Source organism: Echinops telfairi, unplaced genomic scaffold (assembly GCF_000313985.2).
Source record: "Echinops telfairi isolate 266 unplaced genomic scaffold, ASM31398v2 ScPeMD7_655;HRSCAF=1070, whole genome shotgun sequence".
NCBI classification, from domain to species: Eukaryota; Metazoa; Chordata; class Mammalia; order Afrosoricida; family Tenrecidae; genus Echinops; species Echinops telfairi.
Window position 1 is genome coordinate 31,266,388 of NW_022104553.1, and position 13,169 is coordinate 31,279,556.

Sequence of the window (13,169 nt, forward strand, 5' to 3'; positions counted from 1 at the left end):
TCCCCATTAAGTGTCAGTTTGGGGGGCATGTTACATGTATGTGCCCACTGTATGCCTGTGCTTAAGTTATTTACATGGGCAAATTAGATGTGAAACTATGGTCACCATTATTTTGAGAAACTCATGCAACATATACACAGAATATGTAAGCTACTGCTTTAGCACAGAATGAGAGGCTTCTACAGCAACGATCCTATGGAAGGAGATTAACTGGGCAGGGAGGGGCTCCAGAAGCACACCCTGGGAATGCTGGGAAACCCTGGAATAGAAAGGAAGCTGACCTCGAGCCCTCAGCCTAACCCCAGTCCTCCTTTCCTCCTCTCCAGCCTTTCTGTGCGACCTCTCTCTTCTACAAGCTTATCTTTGGCTCCCTTCTTCTCAGTTAGGAGTGTAATTAACCCCTGTAGATTCAAGTCTCAGTGGGCAACTCCAAGTTTGACCAATGGCTCTTGCTAAGTCTTCCTAAGGTTAGCGAGAACATAACTCTTTTTAAAATTTCCCCAAACCTAACTCAGGCTGCTTGGGTTGGAAATCTAATCCTACCACTTGCTACCTGTGTGATCTGGGGCAGATAATTTAACCCTCCTGTGCCCATTTTCAGGCACACTGGGGGCGTGGCATAGTGGTTAAGTGTTAGGCTGCTACCTGCAAGGCCAGCATTTTGAGACCACAAGCCACACTGCAAGATAAAGATGTGGCTTTCTCAAAATAATAATCATTTATAAATTATCAAGGGTTCGTGGGGAGGGGGGAGGGGGAAGCGGGGAGGGAAGGGAAAAATGAGGAGCTGATACCAAGGGCTCAAGTAGATAGCAAATGTTTTGAGAATGATGAGGGAAACAAATGTACAAAAGTGCTTGACACAATGGATGTATGTGTGGATTGTGATAAGAGTTGTATAAGCCCCCAATAAAATGATTATTTAAAAAAAAAAGATGAGGCTTTCTACTTCTGTAAAGAGTTGCAACCTTGGAAACCCACAGGGGCATTCTACCCTGTCCTATAAGGTCGCTATGGGTTGGAATTGGCCAATGCCAGAGTCTGGTTTGATTTGGTACCCGTATTTTGCAACGGTAAAGCGGTACCACTCTTGTGTTCAGTTGTAGGAATCATGATTTAACTATTCACATCACCCTGTGATCCTTTCTTTTTTTGTATCATGGTTTTTAATGTCTTTTTTTTTTTTAAGTCATTTTATTGGGGGCTCCTACAACTCTTATCACCATCCATCCATTGTGTCAAGCACATTTGTACATTTGTTGCCATTCTCATTCTCAAAACATTTGCTTTCTACTTGAGCCCTTGGTATCAGCTCCTCATTTTTTTTGACCCCCTCCCTCCTTTTCTTTCATCACTACATCCTGCTTTCTTTGCCCCAAACAGATTAGCTTCTCTTCAGTGTTACTACCGCCACTGATTCGATCACCAGCCTTTCTTCATCTAAACTGTGTGCCCTTTCACTCGCCTCCCCGAGTCCATTCTTGCCCAAGCACACCGCGGGCTTCTGGGGAAGAGTTAAGTCGCTCACCACGAGTGGAGCTTTGTCTCAGAGGAAGTGTGTTGAGCAGGCTCCAGCTGAAGGCGGGACAGATACACAAGTCTCCAGTCTGCACGCATTCATTCAACACTACACGGAGCACACAGCATCTACATACCTAAAATAGAAATAGCTCCAGCCTATCTAAAAGAGAAATCTGATCCCATCACTGTTGACCTTAGACAAACTTTTGTGATGGTGGCAAAGCTATCATGCACAATGCAATTCATGTTTTATGTGACTAGTGTGGAAATGGAAATGTTTCATTTCATATAGACTCACCACAATTATTTTTAAAAAGCCTCTTCCTAGCTTCCGGATCTTCATGATTTAAAACATAAAATTCCTCCCCATGGCCTACAAGGTCCCTTATGATCTGGCCTCTGTCAACTTCCCCAATATCCTGCCTGCACTCCTTCACTTACGATGCTTCAGGCACCCCGACCTCCTGGCTGTCCCCTGAACCAACCTCAGGTCCTCTGCACCTGCTGATCTCGGTCCTTCAAATATTCTTTGCCCAGATCATTATGTGGCTAACTACTTATCAATCAGAACCCCACTCATCCCCATTTCCCATTAGGAGTCTTTGGTCTGCTATCAGCAAAGGAAGTCTTTAGAAGCTGCGCTTTCCCTTGCACACCCAGATTGTAGAACGCATGAGGGATGGGAGGAGCCTCATAGTGGCATTGTTCACGGCTGCAGCTGCAACTCCTTACACAGCACCAGGCACAGAGCACACCCTCAGTAAGGACCTGTGAGACATTTCCCCACCTTGAGGCAGAGCACCTTCTCCTGAGATACCGCTCCCTAGACGAGTCTGCCCCACTCCCAGGTTTTCCTGCAACCGCTGCCTTCTCATGTGTCAAGCAAGTATCAGGCTCAAGTGTCCCAGAGGCCAGTCCTGACCACCCTACCTAGAGCGGTCACCTGGCCCACATACTGATCACAAGGCTGTCCCAGCTCCTTCATAGCCTTATCATGGTCTGATTTCTTCTGTTTACGTCTTTGTAGATTTGCTGCCAGCAGATGATGAGCTCCATGTGAGTGCAGGACTTGGCTGGTTTTATTCACCACTCACTATCTCCAGGACCTAGAACAGTGCCTGGCACCTAGTAATCAAACATACAAAACAACAAAAACCCACTGCCACTGGGCCCATTCCTACTAAGAGCAACCCTATAGGACAGAGTGCTCCTTGTGGTTTTTGAAATAATTAACCTTGACACTTGACAGAAACACACAGCCCCATCTTTCTGCCACGGAGCAGCTGGTGGGTTTGAACCACAGGCATTGGAGGTAGCAGTCGACGCCTAACCTACAGCTTTACCAGGGCTCCTTGGCATATAGGATGCACTCCGAGTAGTGTTTAATCAATGAGCGTAGGCTGGAGACATTTGAGTCTTGTGTATTTTATCCTGTTCTTGGCTCTATTCTATTCAACAAATTTACACCGAAACAACGAAACTCCACTCTAAGCGAGCTACTTAACTCTCTTTTAAAATTCAGAGCCTTGGGAGCTCAGAGGTGAGGCAACAGATTGAACATCAGTGCTCCTGAAATTGACTGCCCCATTCCAGTCTTTCCTACAGTGACCCCGAGGGAAAGTCTGGTTGACTCTGACCAGCCATAAGTTGGAGCTAGAGTCACAATGAGAAAAAGAGCAGGGGCTGACTGAGGATAACGGGGGAAGGCACGCTGGTGGCATAGTGGGTTAAACATTGGGCTGCTAACTGCAAAGTCGGTGGTTCAAACCCACCAGCCTCTTCTCGGAAGAAAGATGAGGCTGTCTGCTCTCTTAAAGCGTTAGTCTCAGAAACCTACAGGGACAGCTCTATTCGGTCCTACAGATTTGCTGTAAGTTGGAATAGACTTGATGGCAGTGAGTGAGTGTGAGGGGACGATAGGGAAAGGGACTACTCCCAGTGCTCAGAGAGGTCAGAGGACGGCAACATGGACTTACCTGGCTAGAGCAATGATAGTTCTAGAGCACAGAACCCAAAACATGTTTCTAACGACCTCTGTCAGCACCTCACACTTGCTCAGGGAAGAAAGGGATTCACAACATTGTCTATGGCTGGGACTCTCAGGAAAGAGCTCTTTCTATTGAGGTTGCTGAGGGAGCAGGACTTAAGTTTCCTAGTGGAGAAATGGGGAAAGGAGCCATAATAAGATTGCTTGAATTCCTGGATGCAGCTAAGCCTGAAGCCATCCTGGTTGTAGACTTTTTCAGGAACATGCATCAATGAAGTCCCCTTTGATTAAATCAGTTTGAGCTAAAGTTTGGCATTTACATCTTTCTATCCTGGCTGATGAGGGGCCCTGGTAACATAGCGGTTACATACGGGCTGCTAACTGTAAGGTCAGCAGTTCAAAACCACCAGTTACACCTTGGGAGAAAGATAGGGCTTTCTGCTCCTGTAAACTGTTACAGTCTCAGTATTCATGGGACAGTTCTACCATGCCCTAGAGGGTCACTATGAGCCAGTATCAATTCAATGGCAGCCAGTTTGGTTTTGGTTTGGTCTTGGCTGATAAAAGCTTGGCTAGTTTTTGTCTTTTTTTTAAAGGGGGAGCAGCTAACACTGAGCACTGAAGTGCAAGGCTTTGTTTTAAGTACTTCACGTGTACCATCTTATTTAGTCCTTATAACGATTCTATGAAATAGTATATCATTCGCACTTCATTTTTTTTCAACTGTGGGAACGAAGAACCAGCAAAGTTAGTGATTGGTCCTAGGTCACAAAACTGGCAAGCAGTGGTGTGTGATACAAACCCTGACTGTGTGGCCCCAGAAACCATGCACTTAACTACTACACTGTGATGTCCCATTGCACCCAACCCCATCTGAACAGAAACCTCAACTCTCTCACCCATGCATCAACTTCAGGACAAACAGGGTCAAGAGAGACTGTCTATGTCACCATGCCTCAATTTCATCATATGTAAAATAAGTTTACATACCTCAGAAGCTCTCCATGAATATTATGTATGCAGAGCACTTACCTAGTGCTTGGCACATAGGAAGCATCCAATTAATAGTAGCCATTATTCATGTCTTACTCTGTGGGCTACTAAAGTGCAGCTGACAAACACAATGCAAACAGCGAGGCTGTGCCTTCTTTCTTATCTGTCTACCAGGTGAGGCGAAGGAGGCGTTCCTGACTCTATCCCATTGTTTATGTTCCAGAGTCTGCTGGGAAGCTGCTTCTTCATTGTTCCAACCCCAGTGGAATACTACCCAGCCCCAATATCACCTTTTCCATGAAGTCTTTCCAGTGGAAAGGCTCCAGGCTCACTGCTGATTTCCCACAGCTTATAAGCGGTACCTCATGTTCTGTCCTGTGGTGCCCCTGCCCAACCCTGGGTGTTCCCTGAAGGCAGAGCGCGAGTGTTCACCCAACAAGTCTCCCTTTTCTCTATTCAGCTTGAGAGCGAAACGGAGTGCGAAGAAAGTTGAGCGTCCTAAGGAAGCCCCAGATTTACAGGTTCAGGGGGGCTAAGAAGCCCAACCAGGATGGGGTGGGGTGAGGCAGGCTACTAAGCACTGGACTTTGAACAGCTCAGCATCAGGAGCTGAGCAAAGAAAAGTTCGCTAGGAGCAGGTGGGGGCATGCAGCCTCTCCTAAGAGGAAAGGCCCAGGGGGGTGGGTAGAGAAAGGCAGTAAGAGTCAAAGAGGGGTCAGGCAAGAGGCAAAGAGGTGGCTGAACTTGAATGGGGAGCAACAGCTCTCTGGCCAAATACAGAAGGAAAGACTTGCCCATTCTCTAATGATTCCCACTAATTTGCAAAGGGCAGATCCTGCCCAGGGGTTTCACAGAGAAACAAGACATAGCTCCCTATACATACTTTCAGAGCTCTCAGTCCCCCGAGAATAAGTAGGCAAATGTAGAAATAACTAGCAGGGAGAAGGTGGGTGGTGCTTAAGAGAAGTACAATGGGGACTCTGGGCAGTAAGGCAGAGAGGAAGAAAAGCGTCAAATGGGGTAACGTGTCTTTGTAGAGCAGCATGGATGAGATGACATGGACATGTGTGTTCTACGAGATAGCAACTTGAAGCAGAAGCACCCCAGGCTGGGGTGGAGGTGGAGATGAGGTCAGAAAGAGAAAGTGCTGAGGAAGATATCAAAGGGAGCATCCGAAGTAATTGCTTCAAGGCAAGGGGGGGGGGGCAGTCAAGTGGAGAAACTAAGATTCTTACTGGGTGGATGAGTTTTTCTGGAAGATGGGTACAAAAGAGACTTCCGGAGGCAGCAGGGCACAGAAGGCTATATCTTCTTTTCCTAGAAAGCCAGGGTTCTCAAATTTCCATCAAATGCACCAGGAAGGCTTGGTTTTCAGCCTCAGCCACTCTGGTGTGGCCCAAGAATCTGCATATCTAACATCTGAGGATGCTAATACTGCTGGGGCCACACTCTTGAGATTCACTCTATATGGAAAGAGACTGGTTAGTGAGGACACCCCCAAAGGAAAAAAGGAGGGAGAAAGGTTCTAAAAGGAAAATTAGAAAGGAGGAAGGTGGGACATTAGGATCTCTAGGTCCCTCAGAGGAGGAGGGATCTATGAATACAAGGCCAAAGAAAGGCACTCTGAAATTCTTTGAGAGTTGAGGGTTTAAAGGGGAAGTCTGTCAGACATGAGGGCTCTTGGCCAGAGCATGGAAATTGGAGTGTGTGTGTGTGTCCTGAGGAACAATGGCAGGGCTCTCTGGAGAGACTCAAAGATTTGAATTTGATTTCAGAGGAATGAGAAGGTAAGAGATGGGGATGGGAAAAAAAAAAAAGAGATGGGGATGAGGGTGTTCTGAAAAGTGTAAACCTGATCGGGTCCTAAGAAAGGCTTCTTAGAGATGTCAGAGGGGGGATGTGAAGGGGAGTTCTGAGGAAGTCTCATGAAGCCCCAGGGTAGATGATGGGTGCAGACCAATTTTGGAGAAAATTCTCTAAAAGGAACCTGGTGTGATCATCTGTGGAAGGTCTCAGATGTACTGAAGCAGGAGGATGGGACTTTTAGTAAGAGTTGGGACCAACTCTCCAAATGAGCACGTCAGAGTGGTGGACCTTCTGAAGCACGTCAGAGTGGAAGGGTTCCTAAGTGCAGGAGCTCGTAGGGAAAGTCGGAGTTCTTCTAAAGAGGGGGCCTAAGGGCCTAGTGAATCGGGGAGACTTCAAGAAGAGACCCAGGAAAGGAAATCTTTCAGAAAAGTCTCTTCTAAAGCAAGCATTTCTGAATGGTGATTCAAGGGATTGGGGGTGCTGGGGCGGGGGATCAAGAGGGTCTCTGGGAGAGATTTCAAGGACATATTCAGGAGTTTCTGCAACATACAGCTCTGTACATAAGGTCCTTGGTCTAAGTACGGGAATTCTTGAGAAGCTGCATCTCCGAGGGATCAGGAAGATGACTTAGGGTAGTCTTCCAGGGGTTTTGCGTAAGGTCTTCCAGGAAGCTCTTCTAAAGGTAGATTTAGGGCGTATCTAAGGGGAATAGTTTTAGGGAGTAGCAGATAGATAGCAACTACAAGGAAATTTGGGGGATAGCTGAGGAAGCAATATTTAGAACATGCAGTAGGTTACTAGGTCACTAGGATATAAGAAAGGGGTTTTGGACAAGACTTACAACACGGGAGAAGAGTTTCTGGAGATTTTGAGATGTCTCTGGTGAAAATTTATGGCTCAGGGAGGTCTTGAGAAAGCCTGTTGGTTGATCTCTTGGGCATTTCAGGATGGTGAGATTAGGGGACACGAATAAATCTCTGTGACACATGGATGGGTCCGAAAGGATGACTTTAGGGAGATATTAAATGGGCATGGAAATGAGGACAAATATTGGGAGAGGGGTGTGGTTCTCTGGGTGAATTGTGGGGCAACAGGGACATTTTAGAGGGTCTCTGACATGTTTTGGGGGTCATGTGAAGGAGATCTTCAGGGAAGATTTCCAGGATACAAAGGGGTGTTTAGGGGGGGGCGTGGCCTGAGATCTGGAGGATATGAAAGGAAAATCTCCAACTAGATTTCTGGAATGGGGGCAGGTGGGCTGAAAATTCTTGGAATACATACAAGTCTGGGGAGATTTCGGAGACTGTGAGAGAGGTTGTTGAGATCTGTCAGACAGGTCTCTGAGGGAGATTTTTGGGATGTATGGGGAGGGGGAGTTCAGGATTTTGGGGAGTCTGCGAAGACTTATCGGAACTGGTGAGGGTGGCTGCTGGAGATGATTGCTGAGGGGTATTGTGTGAACCTAGGGAGTGACCTTTCCGGATAGAGGAGGGGATAAGAAGCATTCGGGGTGGGTGAGACCTGTGAAGGTGGTCTCTGGAGAAGGTGGTTGGGATTTAAGGAGTGGTCTCTTGGGAAGACTTGTGGGATTGTAGGGGGGCGATCGCGAGGGTTTTCAGAGGCGTCTCTGAGACAAACTGCGGGGGATCGGTGGGAATGCTCTCCAAGGTGGCTGAGCTAGATCGGTGGGGGGTCAGGAGAATGGTCCCCTTCGCCGGGCCCCTGGGCGATCCCGAGAGTCGGAGGAGGATTTGGGAGGGAAGCTTCGGAAAGGCTGAGAAGTCAAACTCGGGGGACCAGTGTGGGGATTCTCGAGGTGCCCCGAAGCCCCAAGGCCCGCGCTCGCGCCTGCCGCCGCCGCCCGCGGCTCAGGGTCCCTGAGGGGGCGGGGCCGCCCGCGCGGCCTGGGTCGCCCTGAGGTGATCCCCGCAAGCCCGACTCGCCACCTTCCCGTGCCCGCCCGGCCCTGCCCAAGACTCACCGCCTCGGCCGCCGCCGCCGCCACTCGGGCCTCAGGCCACCGCCACCACCGTCGCCCCCTCTCCGGCCCGCGAGCTCGCCTCCCTCCTCCCGCACCGACCACCGCCGCCGCCGCCGCCGCCGCTGCCGTCGCGCTGCGTCACCGCGCCGTGCGTCACCACCCCTGGCCCCGCCCCGACGGGCCCGCCGCGCACCAGCATTAGTTGACGCCGGGATGACGAACGGCGCAGCAGCCAATGAGAAACGAGGAGTGCCCGGAGGCTGGGAGGTGTGCGGGGAGAAAGGAGGGTCTTTTATAAGATTGGCGCGACGGGAGTTGAAAGATGCCCAAGAGACCCGCCCCCTCCTCAGTGGGATTGGTCAGCCCCGGGTGTGAAGGACAGTCGGCCGCACGGAGGGGAATCGGCGCCGGCGGGCGGGGAAGGGGAGGAGCGCGCGCAGTGTTACCAAGGGCAACGGGCCTGGCGGGGTCTGGTATCGGGCCTCCTGCCCCACAGGGGGCAGTCTCGTGCTCGCGTACCTCAGCGTCCGTGAACTAAGTCACAATTCCTTATTCTGGCGTTCTGCCCATGGGCCTCCTCCCCATGGCCCCACCTGCATGCTCGGTGACCTAAGGCCTTTCCCACCTGTGCTCCTGACCGTAAGATTCAGAGTTGGGATTTAGGGGTCTGGAGCTTCAGCTTTCTCACCATACCACGCTCCGAACCTGTTATTTCATCTCTCAAATGGTAATATGAATCTCTTTTCTCTCCATTGGGGCCACAACTCCCCCCTCCCCTCCAAACAAACTCACTGCCATTAAGTTGATGCCAACTCATAGTGACTACCCAACAGGGCAGGGCAGGGCAGAACTGACCTTGTGAGTTTCTGAGACTATAACTGTTTATAGGAGTAGAAAACCCAGTCTTTCTGCTGCAGGGCAGCTACTGATTTCGATCTGCAGACCTTGTAGATTGCAACCCAATGTGTAACCAGGGCACTACCAGGGAGCTACACCCACTGTCCACTGCCTTCAAGGCGATTCTGACATAATGACCCTATAGGACAGAGTAGAACTACTCTATAGGGTTTCTGAAGCTGTAGAGCTTTATAAAAAACAAACAAACAAAACTCGCTACCATGGATTCAATGCTGACTCATAGCGGTCCCCTGTGGATTTCGAGGCTATAACTATTTACAGGAGTAAAAAGCCCAGTCATTCTGCCAAGGAGCTGGTGGTGGTGATTTCGAACTGCTAACCCTTCGGATCAGAGCCCCCTGCGTATGCTGCTACACCAATAGTAGATCTTTATAGGAGCAGATAATTTCATCTTTCTCCGATGGAGCCTCCAGGGAGTTTGAACCACTGGTCTGGCAGTCAACAGCCCAACGCTTAATCCATGGCACCACTAGGGACTGATTTTTGAAGGAGCTGAAGTGTACATAAAGTGGCAGTTGTTGCTATTACTATTGTGGTAATTCGTTCATTGGGGCACGGAAATAATCAGCCTGGGGGTTGACTAGAAGACAAGGCTTGTTAAAGGATGGAAAAGAATTGGAGACAGTTGGAAGTGTCGCATTCCAGGCAGGAAGTATTGGGAAATGAACGGAAATTAGGTCTATGTTGGATTTGCCCCGATGAACTAGGAAGGCAAATCAAGGAAAGGTTCAAACCAGACAGAGGGATTTGAAAGATACCTCTAGTGTGAGCAAGATTAGGGGTTAAGGAGTCCAGAGAAGCAGCGAGGGCAAAGACTCAGGTTGCCCCAGAGTGGGACGAGGGAAGGGGGTAGGTGGAGGGATGTCCAAGGGACCAGGTGAGCAAAGTCCTGGGACTGGTGTTCCACAGAGATAGAGAGATTTGAATGCCCCAGAAGAAACCCCCCAGTCTGGGAGATTAGGGAGGAAGGTGGTATGGCCTCCCCAAGAAGGAGACCCAGAGGAGGAAGAGATTGGGAGCACAGTGCATTGTGGGGCATTCAATGGAAGCATCCAGAATCCCCTGGTTCTGGAGCTTAAAAAATATATATTGGGACTGGAGACCAAGATTTTGAGGATGATCTACAATGGCAGTTAAGCTATGGGCATTCTTGAGGCGACTTGGGGAAAGTATGAAGCAAGAATGGCAACAAGGAGCTGACAGCCCTGAGAAACTGGGACACTTGATACTCTCAATGGAGACAGAAGGAGCATCCCAAAAGAGAGAATGAAAGGAGAGAGAGAGAGAGGTAGTACCGCACATTCCAGGAGGACAGATAAGGGTTATAGGATCTACGCTATTTTAGATGAATGGGAGGGTGGGATTTGGGCAGAAATCTTAAAGCATAAAGGAGCAAGCCATGAAGATATTAGGGAAAGAAGGTTTCAGGAAGAAGGGAGAGGCCAATGCAAAGGCCCTGTGGTAGGCTCATTCACGGAATCACTAAGAAGCCAGTGTGGCTGGGGCAGAGCGCCCAAGGAGAGAGCAATGTGAGACAATGTCTCAGAGGTAATAGAGGAAGAGCGACAGAGCTTACAGTATTAAAGGCCTTGGGGAGAAAGATGGAGTTTTCTACTGTCAAGACTGACAGTCGCAAAAACCCACAGGGCAGTTCTACTCTGTCTTCTGGGACTGCTAGGAATCACAGTGGGTTCGATGGCAGTGAATCTGGTTTGATTTTGGAAAGACCTTTAGCTTTGATGTGACTGACAGAAATCGTGGGTGAGTTCCGAGTAGGGAGGGACATGATCTGGCAGGAGTGTGAAGAAAAAGCAGGCAGGGGCCCGGAGTTAGGGAGGAAGCTACTGTGTTAGTCCAGAGAGACCAGAGGAGCGGTTCTCAACCTGTGGGTTGCGACCCCTTTGGGGGTCGAACAACCCTTTCACGGGAGTCGCCCAATTTATAATAGTAGTAAAATGACAGTTAGGAAGTAGCAACGAAAATAATTTTATGGTTGGGGAGTCACCACAACATGAGGAACTGTATTAAAAGGCCTCGGCATTAGGAAGGTTGAGAACCACTGGACTAGAGAAACAAATCCATAGACAATCACATGTGCATAAGAAAGTTTTATATACAAGAGCAATTGAATATTGAGAAAACATCCCAGCCCAGTCCAGATCAAGTCCTTAAGTCCAATATTAGCCCACATGTTCAATACCAATCTATAAAGTTCTCTTCTGACTCACGAAACACATGCAATGATGCCGAAGATGCAATAACGCAGGAAGGTCACAGGCCAGTGGGTTGGAAGTCTTGTGGATCCAGTGGCGTTGTAAGCATCTCAGCGCTGGCAGGGGTCTCCATGTGGTTCCTTCAGCTCTGAAACTGACTGACTCTGGGTAGCTTCATGTGGCTCCTCCTCAGGAGACAGAGGGTGGGGGGGGGGGAGAGAGAGACTCTCGCCTCCAAGGAGGAGTACAGGAGTTTCCCAGAATCCTCAGGAGAAGGCCATGCCCACACAGAGACCTCATTGACTATGACCTGATTGACAGATTAGACTCCACCCCTTCACTCTTAATCCTCTCAAGTCCCAAATTGACACCTGATTATGTAACTACCTTAGCTACTCCAATGGTTCAGGCAGGAGATGAAGGTGGGCAGGACCAGGGAAGGGGCTGCACAGGGCACAGAAGTGTGCGGGCTTTAATTATGCTGAGACGTTCAGAGCTGACAAGGTCTGATGCATATATGGTGCAAGAAGAAAGAGAAGGGCCAAGGGTGCATCTTTAACGTCCAGTGGAGATGTTGATATAAGAGTCTAGAGTTCCAGAAGATAGCCAGGCTGGTGAAATCATTGGAGCATTCCCATTAAAAAACTGTGAGCTCTGGTAGCATAGTGGTTACGCATTGGGCTGCTATCCGGAAGATCAGCACTTCGAAACCACCGGCCACTCCAAGGGAGAAAAACGAGGCTTTCTACTCCGTTCAAGAGTTACAGTCTGAGAAACCCACAGGGACCCTTCTGCCCTGTCTTATTGGGTCTCTATGAGTCAGAATCAACTCAGTGGCAGTGAGTTTGGTTTCTGGTTTATTAAAAACCGAGGGCGTGGATAAGATCAGGAAGGAAGCGTGATGGCCAAGAACAGGCGAACAGGGCCCGAGCCCCAGGGCCCTCAACACTCAGTGAAGGAATCAGCAGCCAGAGGAGGAAGAGGACAGTGAGTGTGGGGTCCTGAAGGCCAAGGGAAGGGTGTGGGGAGGGAGAGGGAGGGAGGGAGGGACGGTCAGGTGTACCTGAGGTGGCAGGAGGACTGAGAATTGGCCCTCGGGCTAAGCACCCTGGAACTCATTGATTGGCACTGCAGTGGAATGAGGCGGGCAAAAACCAACAAAACTTGCTGCCAGCGAGTTCCTGCCGCCTCAGCACCCTTGCAGCCCAGGGTGGAACTGCCTGGTGGGTTTCCGAGACTGGAACTCTTTACCAGAGTAGAAAGCTCTGTCCTTCCCCCTCGGAGCGGCCGGTGGTTTCGAATGGCTGCCCTGGCTGTAACCACTAGGCCACAAGAGTTCCTGGAATGCAGGGGAGGAGTACAAATTGGACTGGAGAGGGTTTAGGAGCAAACTAAATGGGAGGCAGCAACCACAGGTGGGTCTTTGGAGAAGTTGGGCTGAAACGGGAAGGAAACTGAATAGAAAGAAATAGGGGTTCTCATCTCTAAGGTGGGAGAAGTTACAGCGGCTGTAGGCGGAAGGGAAAGGGCAGTAAATCCCAAACTCCCTGACATTGGGTCCATTCTGACTCACAGGGACCCTACAGAACACAGGAGAACTGCCCCTGTGGGTGTCCAAGGATGTAACCCTTTGCAGGAGTCAGTAAAATATCATCTATCACATGAGAAGTCGCTGGTGGTTTCAAACTGCTAACCTTGTGGTTAGCAGCCCAACACATAACACACTATGCCACTCGGGGTCTTTTAA

General features: G+C 49.4%; 2 protein-coding genes across 5 annotated transcripts in view; one reads left to right on the forward strand and one right to left on the reverse strand.

Annotated features, from left to right (window-relative positions):
• Positions 1 to 8,328, reverse strand: part of SAMD4B (sterile alpha motif domain containing 4B) — a 39,578-nt gene extending 31,250 nt beyond the window's left edge. For all 3 annotated transcript variants that reach the window (XM_045292742.1, XM_004710313.4, XM_045292741.1), the window contains exon 1: positions 8,292 to 8,328. The gene's annotated coding sequence lies outside the window, so the exon portion shown is untranslated. The remainder of the gene's footprint in view (positions 1 to 8,291) is intronic.
• A 562-nt stretch (positions 8,329 to 8,890) lies between these two features.
• GMFG (glia maturation factor gamma) overlaps positions 8,891 to 13,169 on the forward strand; it is a 15,887-nt gene continuing 11,608 nt past the window's right edge. The window contains exons 1-2 of one of the 2 annotated variants that reach the window (XM_045292911.1): positions 8,891 to 9,018; positions 12,295 to 12,409. The gene's annotated coding sequence lies outside the window, so the exon portion shown is untranslated. The remainder of the gene's footprint in view (positions 9,019 to 12,294; positions 12,410 to 13,169) is intronic. The other variant, XM_004710312.3, reaches the window with a different exon arrangement.